This window comes from Canis lupus, chromosome 28 (assembly GCF_011100685.1).
Source record: "Canis lupus familiaris isolate Mischka breed German Shepherd chromosome 28, alternate assembly UU_Cfam_GSD_1.0, whole genome shotgun sequence".
NCBI lineage: Eukaryota > Metazoa > Chordata > Mammalia > Carnivora > Canidae > Canis > Canis lupus.
In genome coordinates, this window is record NC_049249.1 from 33,616,756 (window position 1) to 33,639,146 (window position 22,391).

Genomic DNA, 22,391 nt, shown 5'->3' on the forward strand with positions numbered 1-22,391 from the left:
ATGTCAGGCTCCCTGCTCAGTGGGGAGTCAGCTTCTCCCTCTCCCTCTGCCCCTGCTTGCTTGCGCTCTCTCAATCTCTCCAATAAATAAATAAAACCTTTTTAAAAATTAAAAAAAATGTACTTTCTTTCCTTATGATTTTCTCAACATTATCTTTTCTCCAGCTTACTTTATCGTGCATTAACTAACATTAATGGTAAGGCTCCGTTCTGGACAACAGTAGGCTATTGGTAGTTGATTTTTTGAGAGCCAGAAGTTATACAAAAATTTTCATCTGTACAGGGTGTCGATGCCCCTAACCCCCGCGTCGTTCAAGGGTCAGCGGTAGGTCCCAGTAATAGATGACACTGAGCCACAGCCTGGCCCCACTGCTCACCCTACCTGCGTCCTCACTCAGCTAACTGACCTCACAGCTAACATGACTCACCCATGCCACTGTGGATTCATCTGTAAAAATGAGGATCCTAAAAGCACCAAGCCTAAAGGATTAACATGAGCCTTCAATGGTTTAATGCTCCTTAAACACTTCAGACAGTGTGTGGTCCCCAGTAAGCACTCCGTGCTGGTCACACATGAAGAGACACAAACACTTATGTATCTGTTTATATGGAACATTAACATCACACGTGGTAGTCGAGTTCCATGTGGAAAAGTAACCTCAGTAAAAACTGCAAGTTGGTCTAGAAATTTCATCTGGAAAACGATTTGGGAACATAACAAACTGCATGCCACCAGCCACAAAAATAACAGCTTGACTGTCTAGGAGACACTGGGCTTCTCCTTGGCTGTCACAGCCATGCAGACAATCCCTCTACCCCCCAGCAATAATCCACTGTGAGCTGGGCCCAGAGCCAGACCTGCCACCATGTCCTACCGCACAGAAATCACTGAGGTGACAATGGTCATGAAAGGACTTCCCGGAGTGGGAGTCAACCCGTTAGGCCATGCCAGAAAAGCAGCCTCACAGGGAAGGCACATTTTCGTCCCTCAGCCTCACTGTTCATAACATTAATGGTTAACCAATGTAGAAGATTCGGAGCATCATCCTTTTTAATTTTTAAAATCCTGGAACTAAACAACAATTCATTAATCCTTTAGAACATTCTGTCACCTGAAGCATTTGGATCCTTCTTTTCCTACTGTGAAATCTCCTTGGATTTGGGAGCTAGATCTATCCCAATACGGTTCTGAGCTTCTGAATCAGTACTGCCTAGGAAAGTTCACTTAGAAAGATGAGCTTCGGGGAATACCTGGGTGGCTCAGCGGTTTAGCGCCTTCCTTCGGCCCAGGGTGTGGTCCTGGAGTCCCGGGATCGAGTGCCACATCAGGCTCCCTACATGGAGCCTGCTTCTCCCTCTGCCTGTGTCTCTGCCTCTCTCTCTCCCTCTCTCTGTGTATCTCATGAATAAATAAATAAATCTTTAAAAAAAAAAAAGAAAGATGAGCTTCTTCTATTCATTCTGGTTCATCCGACTGACTCGTGAAAACTATTCCTAGGTGCTTCTCTAGGTGCTTGGAGACGAATCCTCCCCACAAGTCTTCTCTCTCCTCCTCTCTCCTCCCCACCAGCTTGGTCTGAACACCTGCCAAAAGCTGGAAGCTGTCAAGCACCGTGTTTCCCCCTGGAGAGGGTGAAGGCTGAGCCCACACCTGCAGACTGCGAAGCATCAAGCATGCCTTCTGAAAGGCACATAGGCACAGCTCATGTCCTCTGCACTGGAAAATATCCTCACCCCGAAGAGCAACCTGTCTCCCACGTTCAAAGAATCACTAAAGACCTTGCAAGTGTAGCCCCTTTTATGGCTGCTAACACCCCATAGTGATCTGGCAAGGCAGCCTGCAGACATGAGGGGTGCATCCTACCTGCAGAGACAGAGGTGATGACCTTAAGGGAGCCTCTCGATTGAGAGAAACACACACAATGAGAAAGGGGTAGAAAGAAACATTAAAAATAAGCTGTCCAAAGAAAAGGGGAGAAAAGAAATGAAAACCAAGCAACAATTTCGCAAACTCAGAACAAATGTGGACCAATCCGTTACTTATGTTTGAAGGGCAATTGTTTCCCTGGCTCTGACCTGTTCTCTGGACCGCAGACCTCCGTCACTTGCTCTGCCCATCTGACCTCTCTCCACTTCTCATGTCCCAGCAACATCCCAAATTTACCCCACCCCAAGGAATGGATGCAGGTCTCCTGCTCCGCACCTCCACCGGGGCCAGACAGAGCATCTGCCTCAGGAAAGGCACTGGCATTCCCCAGAGGGGACAAAATCCCAGGGTCCTCCGTGGCACCCCACTCTCTCTCCCCCACCACCTCCATTGAGACTATCACCAAGTTCTGTCAATTTCACCTCCCACAGTTTTCTAGCATCTACCCACCTCTCTCCACCTTCACTGCCACCACCCCAGCCCATTCTCCCTGGCCAGGACTGCTGCCTCCCAATTCTATCTTGCAGTCAGAGACTGCTTTTTCTAATGAAATACTATCATGTGACCGCCTGACTAAAATACTACCCTTCTTGGGTAGTAAGGCCAAAATCCTCATTCTGTTCTATAAGACTCTTGCTCACCTTTTGTTCTCTGTGCTCTTTCTTTCAATTCCTGATAACGATTAAACTCTCTTGCCTCCGGGCCTCAGCACATACAGTTTTCATTTCTTCTCTCCCATCCTGTCTGCCTCTAAATCAATCATTCAGACCTCAGATCTTATCAGATAAGGCCATCCTAATCGCCTAACCTGGCCAATTTCTTTTCTTCTATGTTCCTTTCTTTCATAGTTTAATTCCACTTACAATTTTATACCCCTTTCTAGAATTATCTGAGAGTGTCTTTATCTCACACTACAGGAGAAGCATCCCATAGATGGAGGAAGAAGAGATCACGGTACTTTGGAGGATGCAAAAGGAAGCTGGTGCTCCTGGAGAGCAGAGCAAGGGACAAGGCAGGACAACTGGGGCTGGATGGGCTTTGCAGACCATTTGATGGAGGTGGAACTTCCTCTGTCAAGCAATACGGAGCTGGCCCCCTTGGAGTCCACCAAGCATGGTCAAAAGTACCTCAAGACCAATTAGAAGGTCTCCTCCACTTTCAAAATTTCCACCTTAGCAGAACATTTAGAAACCAGAGACTACCTGAGTGTCTCCTATTTAGTCTGTGAAACTGACTCTCCTTTCTACTACCTCCTGCTGAAATGCAAGTAATGGCAGAGGTCCCCCTGCCACCGGTTTATGCATAAACAGCCTTTGTTCATTTTGTCTCAGGCTTAGTTTTGTCCTTGACAATTCATACTGTTGCCCATATTATGATTTTTTTCCTTCTCATTGCTGCCTAGTATTCCATTCAAAGAACAGACACTTTGTCCATTTTATTGCTAATGAACATTTGAGTAGTTTCCAGTTGGGGCCATTTTGAACAGTGGTTCCGTGAATATTCTTCTATGTATCTTTTGGTGACTTTATGCAAAATTCTGCTTGGTGTGTAATTAGAAATGTCATTGCTGGATCATAGGATCCCAGGATATAGATGTGTTCAGCAGTAGTAGTTTCCCAAAGTAACTATCTACGTGCACTCAAACCGGCAATGTTTGAGAGTTCATGATGTTCCATGTTCTTGTCAACACTTGGTATTATCTTTCTTTCTCATTTTAGCCATTCTGATGGGTGTGTCCTATTATTCTGTGGTGATTTTTATTTCAATGTCCTAGATGACTAATAAATTTTGACATGTTGCATGTTTATTGGGCATCTGAATATCATCTTCTGTGAAATGTTTATTCAAATCCCCCCCTTTTTAAATTAAGTTGTCTCTCTTATTGTGATTTGTAAGAGTTTCTTTATATATTCTAGATAGGCATTTTTTTTCTTGAGCATATGGATTGCTAATATCTTTTCCCATTTGTGTCCTCCTTTTCATTTTTTTTTTGTGGTATCTTTTTTTAAAATTTAATTCATTTATTTAAGAGAGAGAGAGAGAGAGAGAGAGAGAGAGAAAGCACCAGTGGGGTGAGGGGCAGAGGGAGAGGAAGAAGCAGACCCTCCACTGAGCAGGATGCTGACTCCAGGCTTAATCCCAGGACCCCAGGATCATGACCTGAGCTGAAGGCAGATTCTTAACTGGGTCACTGAGGTGCCCCATCTTTGTGGTATCTTTTGATAAACAGAATGTCTTAATCTTTACATTGTCTAATTAACCTTTGTTTTCTTCACAGTTTTCAGTATTTGTGCCCCTTTCAACACATTTTTGCCTACTGCAAGATCATAAAGATATTCTCCTATGCATTCTTCTAAAAGCTTTATTGCTTTACCTATTACATTTAGATCTGCAACCCACACAGAGTCAACTATTATATGGTGTGAGTTAGAGGTCAAGATACATTTTTTTCTGAAAAGGCCTCCCAACTGACCTAGAACCATTTATATGATTATTTTTCTACTGCACATCAGTGACACATTTGCTATAGATCATGTGGCTGTATACAGGTAAGCATGTTCCCTGATGCTCTAGTCTCTTCCATTGGTCTGCTTCCTACCTGGTGCTAAACCCATCCTGTCTTGATTTCTATAGCTTTATAGTAAGTCTTTATACCTGGTAGTGTATATTTTCCCACTTTGTTTTTGCTTTTTGTAGTTCCCTTGACTATTCCTGGCCCTTTGTATTCCCGTATAAATTTCAGAATCACCTTGTCAACTTCCAAAAGAGGGACTTTTGGATTTTAATTGAGGTGGCACTAAATATATAGGTCAGCTTTAAGGGAATCAACGTCTTTCAATATTAAATTTCCTAATCCATAAACATGGTATATTCCTCTATTTATTTAGGTCTTTATTTTGCTTATCTCTTGCTGGATTTATTCCTCAGTAGTTGATTTTTTGATGATTTTATAAATGATATTACCTTAAATTTTATTTTCTCCCTGTTTGTTGCTGGTATGGAGAAATACAAATGCTTTTTGTATAATGATTTTATATCCAGCTACTTTGTTAATTCATTAATTAATTCTAATAGTCTAGGATTCCTTTGGATGTTGTTAAGGACATGGCTATATTATCTGAGCACTATGATAGTTCTGCTTCTTTATTTCTTTTTCTTGCCTTATTTATTACACTGGTTAGGATCTCCAGTTCAGTACTGAAAGAAGTGGTACTAATAGCCACCCTTGTCTGATTCCTGAGATTGAAGGAAAGGTTTAGGCATTTCACCACTGGGTAAGATGTTTCCTGTTAATATTTTTTTCCTTTAATTTATTTTATTTTAACCAAGTATGAGTTCATTATTTTTTCAAGTAATAAGAGAGTCTGGATGTTTGCAGCTGCTGGCACTCATTCAGCTGGTTGATTGTGTCAGAGTCAACATCAACAGACATTCATTTGTCATATCCGATATCTCAGAACTCTAAGAGAATGTTGCCAGGACTCAGTGTACATTCATTTTTCCATATTCATTGTTTCAGAGTTCTAAGAAGACATTCTTATATATTCATTTTCCATACTTGTCTCAGAGTTCTAAGAAAACACCAAGATATACTCATTTTTTTTCACACTTACTGTCTTTGGGTTGTAATATAGTTGCTGTAGCTCCATATCATGTCCATGTTCAGAAAACATTGGATAAAATCTTTTAGTTTCTATCAAGTTTCTATCAAGCTATACAGTTTCTATCAAGCTACTGTTATAACAGAACAATGTGCAATTCCTCTTGTTTGGGCTTTTTTCACATTTTAAAAACTTACAGTTCTTGAAATGAATCAGTACACATAAACTTTGGACTCACTGCAGAAGCTCCAAGCAGATGCTATATAGTATGTGCCCTGGAACCCCTCACTACAAGGGGCTTGACTCTACCATATGTTTTTTATAGATGGCTATAGAATTTTCTCAGATGCCTTTTCGGCACTTATCAGAGCAGTCATATGATTTTTCTCTTTAGTTCTCTTTATGTGGTGAATTACAGTGTTTGGTTACAATTGTGGCTAAAGTACCCTCATATTCCTGGAATAAATCCCACTTGGTGGTGATATATGACCCTTTTATGTATTGATGGACTCAATTTAGTAGTATGTTGATTAGCATTTTTTGTATTCACGCTCATGAAAAAGTTTCCCATATTTTTGCTTTTTGTAATGTCTTCATCAGATTTTGATATCAAAGTTATGCAAACTCATAGTTGGGAAATGCTTCTGTTTCCATTGTCTGTATTTTTTTAAGTGCCATTTCTTTCTTGAATGTTTGGAAGAATTCAACCAAAATTTTTTAAATTAAGAGTTTTTTGAGGGGGCAATATTTGATAATGAACTGATATTGGATTACTCTGATATTCTATTTCTTCTTCTGTCAGTTTTAGTAAATTATGTTTTTTGAGGAACTATTGCATTTCAGCTACTTTCAATGTTATTGGCATAAACTTGTTTTCGTATTATTTTATTGCCTTCCTAATGTCTGTAGCATTTTTAGTGATGCTACCTTTTACAATTTTGATGTTGATAGTTGATTTTTTTTCTCTTTTCCTAATTAACCAAGAGTTAATTAATTTTATTAATCTTTTCAAAGAATCAACTTTTGGCTTTGTTTTCCCTCTTTATTATTCATTTCCTATAAGTAACCTAGTGACCTAATATGTTTCCAGTTAGGAATCATATGTGTTTCCAAGTAGGAACCATATGACTCCTATCAAACTATCATTTTTACAGACCAAAATGGTTGACTATCAGCAATTTCCTAAGGTGAAAATAATATTTTATTAATTTTTACTCTTATCTTTACTGTTTTCCTATTGCACATTTTTTAGGTTTGATTTGTTGTTAATTTTGCAATAGTTTCTTGAGACCATTAATTTTCAGTCTTCAATCCTAATATATGCATTTATGGTTAAAGTTCTTTCTTAGAGCTGCTTTAGCTATATGCCATAATTTTTAAATTTTATATATATCATTTAGTTCAAAATATTAATTTCAGTTGTGATTTCTCCTTTAACCATGGACTATTTAGAAATATAATTTTAAATTTCCAAATGTGGGGGTTTTCTAGTTTTCTTTTTATTATTGATTTCTAGTTTAACTCAGGGAACAAACTGAATCATGTCAATCCTTTGACATTTGTTGAGACATCCTTTTATGGCTCAGCATATGGTTGATTTGGGCTAATGTTCCATGTGCACTTGAAACCAATGTCAGTTCTGTAATTATTGTGTGCAGTGTTCCACATATAAAATTTTGATCAAATGTACTAAGTGTATTATTCACATTTTCTGTATACTTAATGAATTTGTGCCTGCTTATTCTATTGCTTGTAGAAAGAGGTGTGTAAAAGAATATCAATCTGATTGTGAATTTATCTGTTTCTCCTTGCAGTTCTCTAAACCTATATATATATATATATATACACACACACATATATATATATGAATAAAGCTATGATATTGAGTGCATACAGATTTAAGACTGCCATATAGTACTAGTAGATTGACTCTTTTATGATTTAAAAAATGTCCCTTTTTTATTTCTATCAATGCTTTCTGCCTTAATGTTGACTTTGCCTGATATTAAGATAGTTATCTTGTTTTATTTTGCTAGGGTATGTGTATTTTTTTCCATTCTTTTGCATTTAAACTTCTGTTTCCTTACATTTAAACTGTGTCTCCTATAAATAGCCTGTAGTTCAGTTTTATGAGGTTTTTTCTTAAGCACAGTACGATCATATTCTTCTTCTCTTGGAGATTGTAGTTCATTTAAAGGTAACGTAATCAGTGTTCTATTTGGATTTATATCTACCATCTTACTATTTGTTTTCTATTTGACCCATCTGTTTCATTCCCCTTTCTTTTTCTGCCTTTTTTATTTGATAATCAGATATCCTATTATTCTATTTTCTCTTTATTAACTTACTAGGTATACACTCACATTATTCTTTTCATAATTACCCTAAATATTTCAATATGTATCCTTAAGTGACTAGTCTTATTCAAATTGTAATTCTATCACTTCCATGATAATGTTAGAACCATACAACATTGTAAGTCCATTTCCTATCTTTTGCATTGTTTTACAGCTCAATTTTAGTTTTTAATTCTATATATTTTAATATTAGTATTTATACTAAATATTTTTATAGTTAATATTTAATCCATTTTTATTCTATATGTTTTTTAAGATTTCATAACAAATTACTACTGTTTCATACAATTAATATTTATAAGCCTACTTATTTACCATTTTTAGTATTTTTTTAAAGATTTTATTTATTTATTTGATAGAGACAGAGAGAAATGGAGAGAAGATCTGAAGTAGACTACACTGAGCATGGAGCCCAATGTGGGGCTCAATCCCACAACCCTGAGATCATGACCTGAGCAGAAACCAAGAGTCCAAGGTTTAACCAACTGCACCACCCAGGTGTCCCACCCTTTTTGGTATTCTTCATTGTTTTTTGCATTTCCATATTTCCATCTAGATCATTTTCTTTCTGCTTGAAGAACTCTCTTAGATATTTATTTTAAATCAGGTATGCTGGCAATAAATGTTTTCCGTTTTTATTGTCTGAACATGGCTTTATTTCATCTTCATTTTTGAATGATATTGTTACTGGATATTCTAGGTTGACATTTATTTTCTTTCAGTACTTTAAAAACATGATTATACTGGCTTCTGAGGCATGGTTTTATTCACACATACAGTTTGAAGCTATTGTTATGGCATTTAGTAAATGTACATTAAGAGTATGAGTAGAGAAATGAGTGCTAAACATTTTAGCTCAAATCCAACTTTGTCATTTACGAACTATATAAACTTGACAAACTGCCAAACCTTCTGAAAATAATAAAGATACCTACAAAGACATTTCATATTAATTTATAGATTGAGAGATGTTTTAGTATAGCGGTTAAGCCTCTGGCTTTGAGGTCAAGAAACCCATACTAAAATCCTAGTTCTTCCACTTCCTAGCTGTGACCTGTATGAGAGTTATGTGTCCTCTGAGCTCTAGCTGTGAAACAAGTTAACAACTCTGTCTTTGTACAGTAAGTGCAGACTGAATGAGGTAATGCATGTAGGGTGTCAGCATAGTGCCTGGAACATAGTAATTGATCCATAAACCTAAGCTCTTAAGAAGAATGACAGTATCATAATTAAGACAATGCCAAATGCTACACAACATACAGGACTCCAGTTGAACCGTAAACATAATTTAGGTGCTCCTCCAGACACTTCCAGGAAGTGACCAATCCTCAAGCTTAACCCTTTGTTAACCAGTAATGGTAACAATCTGACACAGCCATAAAGAAATTAAGAATTAATGAAATCTTAATTAAAATTAAGAAGGCTGATAATCCAGGATGACAGAAGAGGTATTTGCCAATCAGTAATGCTGTAGTAGGATTGAATTTTGCCTGAAGTTCTATTCACTGAAAACAGTGTGGAATGTGTTAAGTCCTGCTCCTCACTCTGCAGTTACTGTATTACAAATATCATGCCAGCCTCAGAAAAAACAAAGGTGAATTATACATGATCTCTTTACTCAAGGGTTTTAGAGGTTAATGAGGAAGACAGAGAGGTAACCTGGAAATCTGAAGAGAATATGATTAAGTGTTATGATGAGGCTGGTGGTGGGGGGAAAAAGGAAGAGTGTGTGGCTTAGAGGAATGAAGGGGGGGCAATGAAGGAGTGCTACATACTCCTTATCTAACACAAAAGCTGCATATTTTATTCTTTTGCTACAGGCACATCCATTGTTACTACAGAGCCAGCTTAGAAGTTCTTGGAGCTATAATGTCCATGTTTCCTGGCCTCTTAATCCTTGGGGAAGGTTTGAAATTCACAGCACTTTGTGGCTTTTTTTTCCACTTGCCTCAGAGAGATTTTTCCACATCACAAAACCACCTTGACATTTAATTCTCTGTGACTGGAGATTGCAACTCAAAAGCAATGCAGCCCAAGTAAAGAAGTATTTGTGTCAAAGATTTCCTGACTGCAGAAAGAGGGAGGTGACTCTCCTCTGGGCTCCAGCCAGCTCTCTCACTTAAAACAAAAACAAAAATAACAACCAAACCAAAATGAAAAGCAAAAATCCTAATCTTGTATGAGACTACCACACTCCCTACCAATTCAGCCTTCCTTCAGATCAAGAAAACAGAGAAGAGGGGCTACAAAAAATAAAAAATAAAAAGGAACACATTCAGATATTTTCTGACTTAATGTTGCTTTGGTTTAAATAAAAACTGAGAATGCCTATCATCACCAAAATGGCAGACTAAATACTTGCCAAGCCTTCTGCTACAATACAACTGGATCCTGGTTAAAACTAAAAGGAATATTTTAAACCATCACTGGACCTTCAAGCAAGTAAAGGAAATCTCCAAGGAGAAGAAAAGAGCTGTGAACTAAGGGTGTGTGTGTGGAGGTGGAAGTTGCCTCAGGGAAAAATGCACATAACAGTGCTGGGCTCAAAACACAAAACCTAGGACAACTGAGGGATGTTAGAAAAGTTGAACCAGGGATCCCTGGGTGGCGCAGTGGTTTGGCGCCTGCCTTTGGCCCGGGGCGCGATCCTGGAGACCCGGCATCGAATCCCACGTCGGGCTCCCGGCGCATGGAGCCTGCTTGTGTCTCTGCCTCTCTCTCTCTGTGTGTGTGTGACTATCATAAATAAATTTTTAAAAAAATTAAAAAAAAAAAAAGAAAAGTTGAACCAGAGACTTTTGCCTGGACCCTCAGAGAGGACTGAAATGGTCTTAGAAGAGTAGTGCCCGCTTGGCTCCCAAAAAAAGCACACATAAATCCTCTCTAAAGAAGAGTCTTCAGGGGCACAAAGGTGGCTCAGCAGTTGAGCCATTGAGTGTCTGCTTTTGGCTTGGGTTGTAATCCCAGAGTCCTGAGATCAAGTCCCACATCAGGCTCCCCACAGGGAGCCTGCTTCTCCCTCTGCTTATGTCTCTGCTTATCTCTGTGTGTATCTCGTGAATAAATCAATAGAATCTTAAAAAAAAAAAAGTCTTCAGTTTAAGCTTTCAGAGGTTTTGCTAAATTCAATCACATGGGAACTCATAATTTTTTTAAAAACTGTGAAACACATGCAAATGCATTCTCCATGAGGAAGGAACAGTAACAAATTTAAATCCTGAAGAATTTAACCATCAACAAAGAAAATTCAAGAGACTAGAAAAATTATTATACTTGCTAAGATAGTTTAGCAAGGTGACTGGATATAGGGCTACTATACAAAATTACAGTTCTATACATGAGCAGCCAAAAATCAGATACATAGAGATAAAATGAACAAAAGATGTGTAAGACATTTATGGAGAAAACTTCATTAAAAGACATTTTAAAGTATATAAATAAGTGGATATCTATACTATGTTTATGGATAGAAAAATATTGTATACATGTTGAATCTCACTAAAAATCCCAACAGCATATTAAAGAAATTTGATTAAATGGATTCTAAAATTTATATGGAGGAAAATAATCAAGATACTTTATGAAAAGAAGAAACAGTTGAGGGAATTGTCCTATCAAGATATCAGAACTTATTTGAAAGAGCTTTGGTAATTAAGATAGTGTAATAATGATGGACATATAGACAAATTTATAAATGGAACAAAACTGACAGCCCAGAAACAGACCCATGCACATATGTAAATAATACAAATGTCTTGCATTTCAGTGGGAAATAAATGAATTATTAAATAAATGGTCTCAAGGCAACTGGATATTAATATTAAAAGAAACTGAAATGGACCTTATGCTTCACATCTTTCACAAAAATCATGAACGGATTTTTAAGGAAAAAAAAAGAAAATCTTTGCCCTTGTAATTTCATATAAATACACAGTTTTTTCTTTTTTGAAAGAACAACTATACTAGCATTTCTTAATAAAAATTCAGTTTACAACATGCTTCTACACGCAGGCTCTTACTTTAACTAAGAAGAATAAGCCAAGTTTCTCTTTAAGGAGATGGCTGCTAACTGGACAGGTCAAGAGGAAAGGGTCAGATACCTCATATTTCTGTTTTTTCACACTTGGATGTTCCTGCCTTCCATCCTTTGGTCTTATACTCCTCTTTCCCCTAGGTTCTACCTACAGGATTTCAGTATTCCAAAATCAATCACCAAATGTTTGGGGTATTTAAATAAGTTCTCTGGAGCTGTCCACTGATGCATAGTAATTGCTCTGAGTCAAAAATGATTACATCTTAACCCTATAATTGGCATTTATCAATACTTGCAAATAACCTATCTGCAAACACAGAGTGACATAGGGCCACCAGAACAACTTTCAAAACTTAAGAAATTGAACTTTAAAAACATTAACTAAACATAAAATCTATACCTTAAACTTTTCTAATGAACCTTATGTAACATGAGTTGTTTTCAATAAATAAAAAGATGAGAATCTCAAGTCTTTGAAGGTGTTCCAAAAATAGTAGTGGCCTAACAGATATATCTGCCTAAACACATTATTTTGTGTGTTCAGCCCTATCATTTCAAGAGTTACCTTTTCGCCAATATCCTTCTACATGATTATCTTTGGAGCAGATATTTTAGGCAGCAGGACTCTGGACCTTTGCCACAGCTGAATGGCCTAATGGTGCCTAATGGTGACTAGGCTGATCATAGTACCTTGATGATGTTGGCCCAGTTGATTTGCCAACACTTGACACTTGACCCTAGTGGGGCCAATACATTCTTCCCTGGGAATTTGGACTTGAAACCAAGATATAGCTGCAATTATAATTTGTAAACCTTGAGTACTGATGGCAATCCCATTCCCCATTGTGTAGCTGGAAAAGCAGAGGCCAGTCTACAGAGATAATAATGAATCAGAAGCACAGAGAAGCTCAAAATCAAGACTCTCAGAGAGTGTCCCAACAGTGCATGGACCCCACGTTCCAGCAGAGAAGCCTGAGCTCACAACCACCACCCCTGCTCTTAAGCTCCCTGAGACACACAGTGTGTCTCAAGATAGGATTTGGTAATTTTCACCCAAGGAAGTCCTATTCAAAAACTAACCGAGGGTTCAGTGATCCTCAAATGTGCAGCTTGCTAAGTCTGAGTGGGGCAGAGAGCATAAGCACAGGCTGGAAAGCTGGCAATTGTTCTGCAGGAGCAAAGCAATGAAACTGCCGCCAGCTATGTTTTGTGACTCAGTCCACAGGTCCAGACAAAATAGCCATGATAAGGGTACTGAAGTGGGTTGGCTACATCTTTTGACTTCAATAAAGTATGTGTCATAAGGGGAGAGAATCTCCAGTCCAGACTGATGTACCTGGAACCAGGCAAGGAACAGCAAGGCAAAGGCAAGTGTTAGAAAGCACTATTGGCCCCACCAAGCAACCTAAGTCTGCTGAGGGCCGATAATCAAGTGCCTGGCCAGCCAGTAGCCAAATTCCCCACTGCAGCTTGAGGAAAGCAGGTGGATTGGGAAACAGATATGACTACCATTACTATAGGGATATTTGATAACAGCCAAAAGAAACAGGACAGCCTGGTCTCCCCAATCCTACAATTTTCATTGTGTTTTCCAGCAAAACTGAGTGCAGAGAGAAGGCAGGTCAGCATTTACTATATTACAAGGTCTGGCACTTGTGAAGATTAAATGAGTTTATATATGTATATAGGTATCTCAACTCTAGTACTCAGAAATATAGCAGATGTACTACAAATATAATCTCATCTTCTTTCAAACCTCCTGATAAAGATAATAGGATCATGGGGCACCTGGGTCATTCAGTCAGTTAAGTGCCCAATTCTTGATTTCAGCTCAGGCCATGATCTCAGACTTGTGAGACTGAGTCCTACATCAGGCTCTGTGTTGGGTGTGGAGCCTGCTTAAGATTCTCTCTCTCTCCCTCTCCCTCTGCCCCTCCTCCCCATGTTCTCTCTCTCAAAAAAAAAAAAATTTAAATTTAAAAAATAAAATAAATTTAAAAATAATAATAATAATAGGACCAGACAAAAAAATATGTAAGCACTAAAGTAGAATAGAGATGTGTGGATGTGGTGCTATAAGTAGTCGAATATAAGCCCTTCCAGGTAAGCTGGGATTTGAGTTTCTGCTTAGGGTAGGTCATGTCTGCATCCTGCCAGGCTCTGTATTTTGGCCAGTGTAAACATGCACCCACACACACATATGCACACACACAAAAACACACACTCCTCTCACAGGCCATGGATTACCATGTGAAACAGGATCAGTGCTTGCCGCAGGATATCTGTTCCTAAAGTACCCTGCTTTGGGCTTTATAGACTCTTATTTTTATTTCTAAAGACTTTGAGAGATATGTGAATTTCCAATGGCTGGTGAAATGAATTACCACAAATTTAGTGGCCTAAAACAACACACATTTATCATCTCACACTTCTGTAGGATAGAAGTCTCACTGGGCTAAGAACAAGGTGTCAGCAGGGCTGGTTCCCTTTCTGGAGGCCCTAGGAAAGAATCTGTCCCTTTGCCTTGCCCAGCTTCTGGAGGCCACCCCCATAGTCCAGGATCCTCTCGATAACTCAAAAGTCTATAACTTAATCACAACTGCAAAGTCCCCTTCTGCCATCTAAAATAAGATTGTGTATTCTCATGTCCCAGGGATTAAAATGTGGACATCTTGTGGGAGGAACATCTGTCTACCACAAGAGCTCCACTCAGATTCTAGCTCCATTCCTAGACTCATTTCAGACCCTTTCTCTCCTTCTCTAGGCTTGTGGGTCTCACACATGTCCTACCACTTTGGTCCCAGCAGGATAAAACAATGGTTGTCTAATTCTATGCAATGAATCAGAAGCTCAGGGATTGGCCAGAAAATGGCAGCCACAGAAATCTAAGTCACTGTCTACCCTCAACAAACCAGTCTGTGTCCCAGAGTGGACAGTAGAATTCAAACATACACTAAGGAAATTCCTTCCGAACTGACAAATCAATGTTGGATGTCACAGTCCACTTACCATAGTTTATGTTACTGATACTTCTCAGAACATTTGGCTTCTTCAACACAGTATCAGAAGCTTCTGGTTTTTTCCCTATCATAAGCCCAACTGGCAAGATCAAATAGGTCATTTTACTGGCCATGGGAGATTTCTGAAAACTTTCCAAATCCAGCCCAATGCTTGATATGCTCTTCTGAGTACTCCAACTACATAAGTGTGTCTCTCCTACACTGGGGAATGCCAACTGGCCCTGCACTGTCACCAGTTGTATTTGACTAGAAAAAAACCCATGTCCACGTGTATAACAATGTTTCTCAACTAGGGGTGATTTTGCCCCCAAGGGACATTTGGCAATGTCTGGAGACATTTCCGATTTTTATGACTGGGGGGGTTAGGGTGCCAAGTAAGGTGCTACCAGGGGGCCCTCTAGTGGGCAGAGGCCAGGAGTGCCACAGAACATCCTAAAATCCACAGGACAGACTCCCTAGCAAAGTGGTCTCCAGTCCAAGGTGCCATCAGTAACTAGAATTCAGAGTTCAGACACCCCAATCTGACAATTCAAAGACAACATGGTAATTCTCCATTTGCTTTGTTCAAACCCATTTTGAGGAAGGGATAAGTGTTACTGGCAATTAATTAGTGAGGAAACTAAGGCACAGAGTTTTCAGGGGCTTCTGACAGTTGAACTATCAAGATGGGTATCACGTGATACAATCTTCCTCCACCAGCTCCTAAAGGACTCCTAAAGGACTCAGAAACAAACACACAACCCATGAAGGAGGTGGGGACTGCAGTGACCTCACAGAACACTGCTCAGCTGCCTGACAGCCTTGTGCGATAAATAATTATTCACTGTACAGACCTGGTTTTCTCCCAAATGTTCCAGGCAGCCCCAGGACAGGGTAAACATTGTTTTCCTGCTGACTGAGACTTGTCTTTATAAGCTGAGCCAATCTCAGCTCCAATCTTGTTCATCCTAGCATAGAAGCCACCTTTTTCACTCACGCGCCAGATATTTGTCAGCACCAGGTAGAGGGAAGCTGTGCTGGGCGCTGGGGCAGAGGGAATCCCAACACAAACCTGGCCCCTCGTCTCAGGGAGCTCAGTCTAATGTGAAAGACAGGGGTTGGGTAACTAATTATACAATGAATTACTGAACTGTAACTGTGATGTTATTCAAAGAGGAAACAGCGAGTTTATAAATGGGGGAGGGGATAGGGATGGGCTGACTGTGCCTAGGGCTAGACAAGAGAAGTGTTCCTGGAAAGTGGTGTGTGAGCTGAAATATGAAGGATGGAAAGGAGGTGACCAGGCAAAAACTGGTTAGCATTTTAAGTCAGACAGAAAAAAATTAATGCAAGAGATTCACCACGCAAATAATAGTAATGTCAGGAAAGTTGGCAGGAGAAAATTGAGAGAAGAAAGAGGAGAAGGTGAGGAAAAGGAAGAGGAGGAGGGGGAAGAGGAAGGAGAAAGAGGAGGAGGAGCAGGAGAAGTAGAAGGAGGAGAAGGAGAGGAAAAGTAGAAGAAGAGGAAGAAGAGGAAGGAGGAGGAGAAGGAAGAGGAGGAGAAGAAGAGTAGAGGAAGAGGATGAAGAAGAAGAGGAAAAGAAGGAGAAAAAGGAGAGGAGGAAGGACTGGAAGAGGCAGAGGAAAAAGGAGGAAGAAGAGGAAGAGGAAGAGGAAGAAGAAAAATTAGAATTTCCCCAAACTGAAAAATACTATCTTCCATATTTCCAGGTCACGTTAAGTGCCAGTTACACAGCACACATGGGTAGTTTTTAACACAAGGGATATTTAAAAAGCCCTAAAACTTTATTGAGGAAAAATAATTCAAAAATATGTATAAGCATGCATATCCCCACATGTATATATTATAACACTGAAGGTAAAGAGGCAATGGAAAACGTTTCCAAGGTTTGAGGGACAAGTAAGGGATTTCTTTTCAGTATGATGAAAATGCTCTCAAATTGGCTATTGTGATGACACTCGGTGGATATATTAAACACCAGTGAATCACACACTTGAAATGGGTGAATTAAATGGTATGGGAACTATTCTCTCAATAAAGCTATTATAAACTGTTAGGGAAAATTATTTCCAAACTACTAACAAAGAGTAAGGTTGGCAAAAATGCCTACTCTGACATTCAAGGAATCCAAAATTTTACTTCCCAAACTCCATCCCAGAAGATCTATGCCATCAAAATAAATGGAAAAACAGAGAGACATGGGATCTAAGAAACACAGAATACAACCCAGAAGACAGGTGAAGAGAATTCCAGCAGGAACAGTGGCGGGACAGAGCTCGGCCATGGGCCTAGAGACCAGACAAACTCAGATGCCAGCAGAGGCCACATGACTCCAGGAGGGATAGCTCCAGGAGGACAAGAAAAGACTAATTATTGATATTATAGATGTATTCAGGGTAGGTTTTCAGGTCTATCAGAAAGCTTTGAAATGAATTGATAATAGGCACATAGAAAACCAAGGAACCATTAAAAAGAAGTGATTCTTACCTCCCGGAAAAGCAAAAAAGCTATGGAAGAAAGTTAACTTAATTATAGTATATCGTGTGACCCAGCTATAAATAATAGTTCAACAATGACAAGATGCAAACATTAAATACTGAGTTAACTAAAATTGATACTATAACCCCTTTGGGAGGATAGGAGGAGACACAGAGACACATAAAATGAGTGTGTGTGTGTGTGTGTGTGTGTGTGTGTGAGTGTGCGCATGCATGTTGGAGGTAGGTCAATAAAAGACATTCTCAGCTTTCATAGCAGAAAGTGGACATATAATAACGAATTGAAAACAATCACGCAAGAGGGGCGCCTGGATGCCTCAGTGGGTTAAGCATCCAACTCTTGATTTCGGCTCAGGTGGTGATCTCAGGGTCGTGAGATCAAGCCCTGTGTCTGTGTCTGGCTCTGTGCTCAGCTGGGAGTCTACTTGAGATTCTTCCCCCCTTCCCCTCCCCCACTGCTCCTCCTCCTGCTCTCTCTCTCTCTCAAATAAATAAATAAATAAAATCATAAAAAGTAAAAAATAAATAAAACAATCAGACAAGAGTACTAAAAGCATTTGTTCAGAATTACAGGTATTAAGATAAATAAAATAGAAGAGACAGCTAAAGGGTTTACCGTAGTAGTCACCTTGGGACACCAGGAATTGGGACTAAGGGTATGGGACAGACACTACTATGTTCTTTTTAATTAGGCTCCACACTCAGCGTGGAGCCCAATACAGGGCTTGAACTCACAACCGTGAGATCAAGACCTGAGCTGAGATCAAGAGTCGAACACTTAACCAACTGAGCCACCCAGGTGCCCCTGGAGGCTACTATTTTTAATTATAAGTAGTGCTATTAGACTTTGAAAGCTACACACATGATTTTTTAGTTAAAAATTTAATGAAAAAAATTAATGTCCATATTTCTTTCTCATGTCTGTTGTACCGTGGCACTTTCTCAATTTCTCCACCCAGTTTAGGGTCATTTTCATCAACGCAGGCAAGAATTGAGGCCAATTTACATCTTGGTTATAAATTCAAAGCAGGATTAAAAAACAAGGATTCTTTTTTATTTTTCTTTTAAGAGTTCACATTTTACTATGTTACTCTGGAGAGCAAGTCAGTGGAATTTTATATGATTGAAATTGGAAAGCATTTTGCTTTTTACTTCCTATTGCCCGCCTTGTGTTCTAAATGTATTGCCAATTGACCAGTCTGTTGGCCGCGCAAATGTTATTTTTTTAAATAGACTTTGAAAAAAAACCTGGAGATCAGAAAGTTATTTAAAAAGAAGAAAAATAGTGGCCTTCTGAAACTTAGCAGAGTTTAACTTTAAAAAAATGCTTAGAAAAAGCATGGGCTCGATCACTCCCTCCACCTGGGCTGAAGCTAGCATTGCATGAAAAGTCTCCCCAAAAAGTCTCTCTTTCTAACAGGAAAATAGGAACCTTCCTACCAGGCATGAAAGATGGTAACAGAGACTCACTCTGTTGCCTTTGACACTTGCAGTTCTCTGTAAGAGTGAATTGTTCAGTTCTAACTTCCAGGGGCAATGTAAGGAACCAAGTTAGCACACACAATGCACTTACTACTGAAGTAGCTCAACATGTGGTAGTTATTTTCATCATGACTGTTTTGTAACGAAACTGGACAGCTTCAAGCACTGAATGACACCCAGGCACTCCACAGACTGCCACTTTGCCAACACAAGTGGAAGAGGTCAAGCCGGTGCGTGAAAACACGCAACCCGAGGAATCATGTCTTTTCCTCTTTGAAAGTCTCCTTTCTCCCAAATCAAAATTACCAAACATGGTTTGGAAATTTCTGCTGAGATGGTTGGACACCTACCAGAAATTCCAGAAAGACAAGAAGCTTCTGGGTAGAGGACGATGAAGGGAAAACATTCATTTTCTGGACCTAAATGGTGCCTTGAGACCACAATTCAAAATGGACTTCCTAATACAGAGAATCCACTGGCTAGACTTCACAGAGGCTCTCACATCAAGTGTTATACACAGATATTCAGTGTGTGTGTGTGTGTGTGTGTGTGTGTGTGTGTGTCCTCAGCAGAGAAGAGAGAAGAATGCCAGTAGAAGGCAGAAATCACTGTGGTTCATACACGATGGTTTCCCAGCATGTTACTATTTGTGCCACCAAGTCCCAGCCGCCTAATGGAAGCCACACTAACTCAGCTGAATGCAGCAGGCCACCAAGGATCCCAACACAAAATACCCATTCTCAGCCCTCTCTGCTCAGTTTGGCCATGTGCTCTAACTTGGAAGTGCTCATCACACAGTTATTTACTATCTTTATGCAAAAGAAACAAGCAGAAGATAATGAGCCAGAACTTTAATCTCTGTCCCCATAACATCTGGCCAGAGTGTGCAGCTGCTAACCTCTACCCTATCTTCTGACAATGACTTCAATCCATCCCTGTCTCCTAAACATAACACAGCAGCATCAACCCTCACAAGCTAACTTCACCCTTTTGCTAAAAGTAATACCCTTTATGTACTTGAATATAGGATGTAACATGCTGATGCTGACATTTTATTAGGATTGTTGTCACTTGTAGTTGTGTTTTAGTTCCACGTTCCTTGGGTTTTGTGAAGTCTTCCCAAATAAGCTCCATTATTTTTAGTGTGGGGTTTTTGCCACAGAAAGGGCCCTCTAGGGGGAGGAGGGCCCCATGGTTTTCCTAACAGCCCTCAGAGGTATTTAGTGTGGACACTTTCTGGGATGCCCACTTTCCACTACCAGCTTCATTTGGTTCTGGGAACCAGAATCTTTGGGTATAATTAAGACATGAATTCCGTGCCAGACACAGTTCCAGCTCTCTTGGTCATTTTATTCCATATAATCAACACTATGAGGTCAGTACTATCATTATTCCCATTTTACAGATAAGAAAGGAGAAGCACGTGAAGCCAGTCACTTGCTCGGGGTTAGAAGAGGGATAGTTCGCTGCCTGACCCATGCACAGAAGGCAACACCTCACAGGATTGTTGCCTCCTCGGGAAGATGGTGCTACTAGGCACAGAAAGCTCAAGAGGCTTTCCCAGTTCTCAGTGGTGGAATGAGACCCCTAAACCCAGGTATCCTGGTGCTTTTTCATCTGCTCTTAATAGCTAAAGAAGGAGAAGGCAATTAAAAGATATTAGAAGTAATAAACTAGGAAGTAGAGGTATAGGAACATCTATCCCACAGAGGCAAACAGTAAGCAAGATAACAAGTCAGCTAAAATCAAAAGGAGCGGAGGGGGAGGGGAACTACATAAATTTAATAATTTGTTCACAACAGGGTGTTCATTACCGGTGCCTCAAGAAATGCTGTATTAGAGGCATTATAGAAACTTGTCATCAGAGAAAGAGCCATAAGAAGTACATTCTTATGAGCTTCCTAATCATCAGAGAAAAGACAACTCTATGGATATACACAGGAAACACACAGAGTGATTCAGAAATGTTGAAATGGAAGTAGGGGCACATGGCTCTCAGCAAATGCAAACTTGGAGAAAGTCAAGATAGCAGTTGTCAAAACTGCATACTGAATTCAGGGGTAAGAAAGCAAGAAGCCAGACAAAGAATGGCACTACATGATTCCAAGGGATGAAGTTCACAATAGGGTGTTGAGTAGTTATGCATCTCTATGCACTAAAACTTAGCACCAACATTAATGAAACAAATTACAGGAGCCACAGGAGGGAGACAGGCAGTCTCCCTCGGTCATGAAGGATCATCAGCAGGAAGGAGATTAAGCGCCATAATTAATAAGGTAAATCTAATGGCTATACATGTATTCTCTGTAGTCTGAAAATAAAAATATCCATTAGTCATGGAGCTTTCAAAAAAAAAAATCCTATCCTTATTTTAGATCCCAAAAGAAACTTCTCAAATACCAAGAAATTAAAACATACAGACAATATTCTCTGATGCAATGAGAAATGTACAAAATTAAAAATCCAAAACCCTCTTGCCCCAAGAAATGTAAATCAGTCTCCTAAACAATCTTAGACCCAAGAGAAAACCAAAATCAAGACTAAAAACATCTAGGAAACAGTAGTAATAAACATCATATGTCAGCACCACAAGGAGAGAGGTAAGCAGTACTTAGCAGAGGCCTCTCAGCCTTACCAAGTGACATCACTCAATAAAAGGGAGAAAAATAAATGAATGAATGAAGAATCCAACTCAGAAAGTTATGGGATAATAAATCTAAACAAAATAAAAGAAAAGAATCAATCTAAAGAAATTAATGAATTCAAAAACAGAAAAATAGCAGAACTAATCAATAATTCCAAGGAATGCTGTTCTTAAAAAGGGAAGGGAAAGGGGCACCTGGTGGCTTAGTCAGTTGAGCATCCAAATCTTGGTTTCTGCTCAGGCTGTGACCTCAGGGTCATGATATTGAGCCCCGTGTCAGGCTCCATGCTCAGTGGGGAGTCTACTTGAAGATTCTCTCTCTCTGCCTCTTTTCCCACTCATGTGCATGTGTGTGCACACACTCTCTCTCTCTCTTCAAAATAAATAAATCTTTTCTTAAAAAAGGAGGGGCAAATGGTAAAATAGACAATGCATTAGATATTCTAGTGAAATAAAAAAAGGAAATGTACAAATACTTCAACATCATGAGAAAATAATCACTGACCAGAAGAAATGAATCCTAAAACAATTTTGCTGAATCAAATATGAATATATTTCAAAATACCAATTTTCTAGGACAACAGAATTTATCAAAATAGACTAAAGAGACAGAAAATCTAAATAGCCTGAGCACCAGTGCAGAAAGAGATGCAGTCATACAAAAGCTCTCACCAGCCCCACTGAAAGCACATGCCTGGATGAACTCAGAGCATTAAAAAAGCAAGGAAATCTTCCCTCCATCACTCAGAAGATTTGATACCAAAAATCAACAGATTGCTCACACAAAGGAAACTTTAACCTAATGTTATATATGAATATTGATGCAAA

At 39.3% G+C, this 22,391-nt stretch overlaps 1 protein-coding gene across 1 annotated transcript in view; it reads right to left on the reverse strand.

Annotated features, from left to right (window-relative positions):
* CPXM2 (carboxypeptidase X, M14 family member 2) overlaps nt 1-22,391 on the reverse strand; it is a 129,535-nt gene that overhangs the window by 40,878 nt on the left and 66,266 nt on the right. The gene's annotated exons all lie outside the window — the stretch shown is intronic.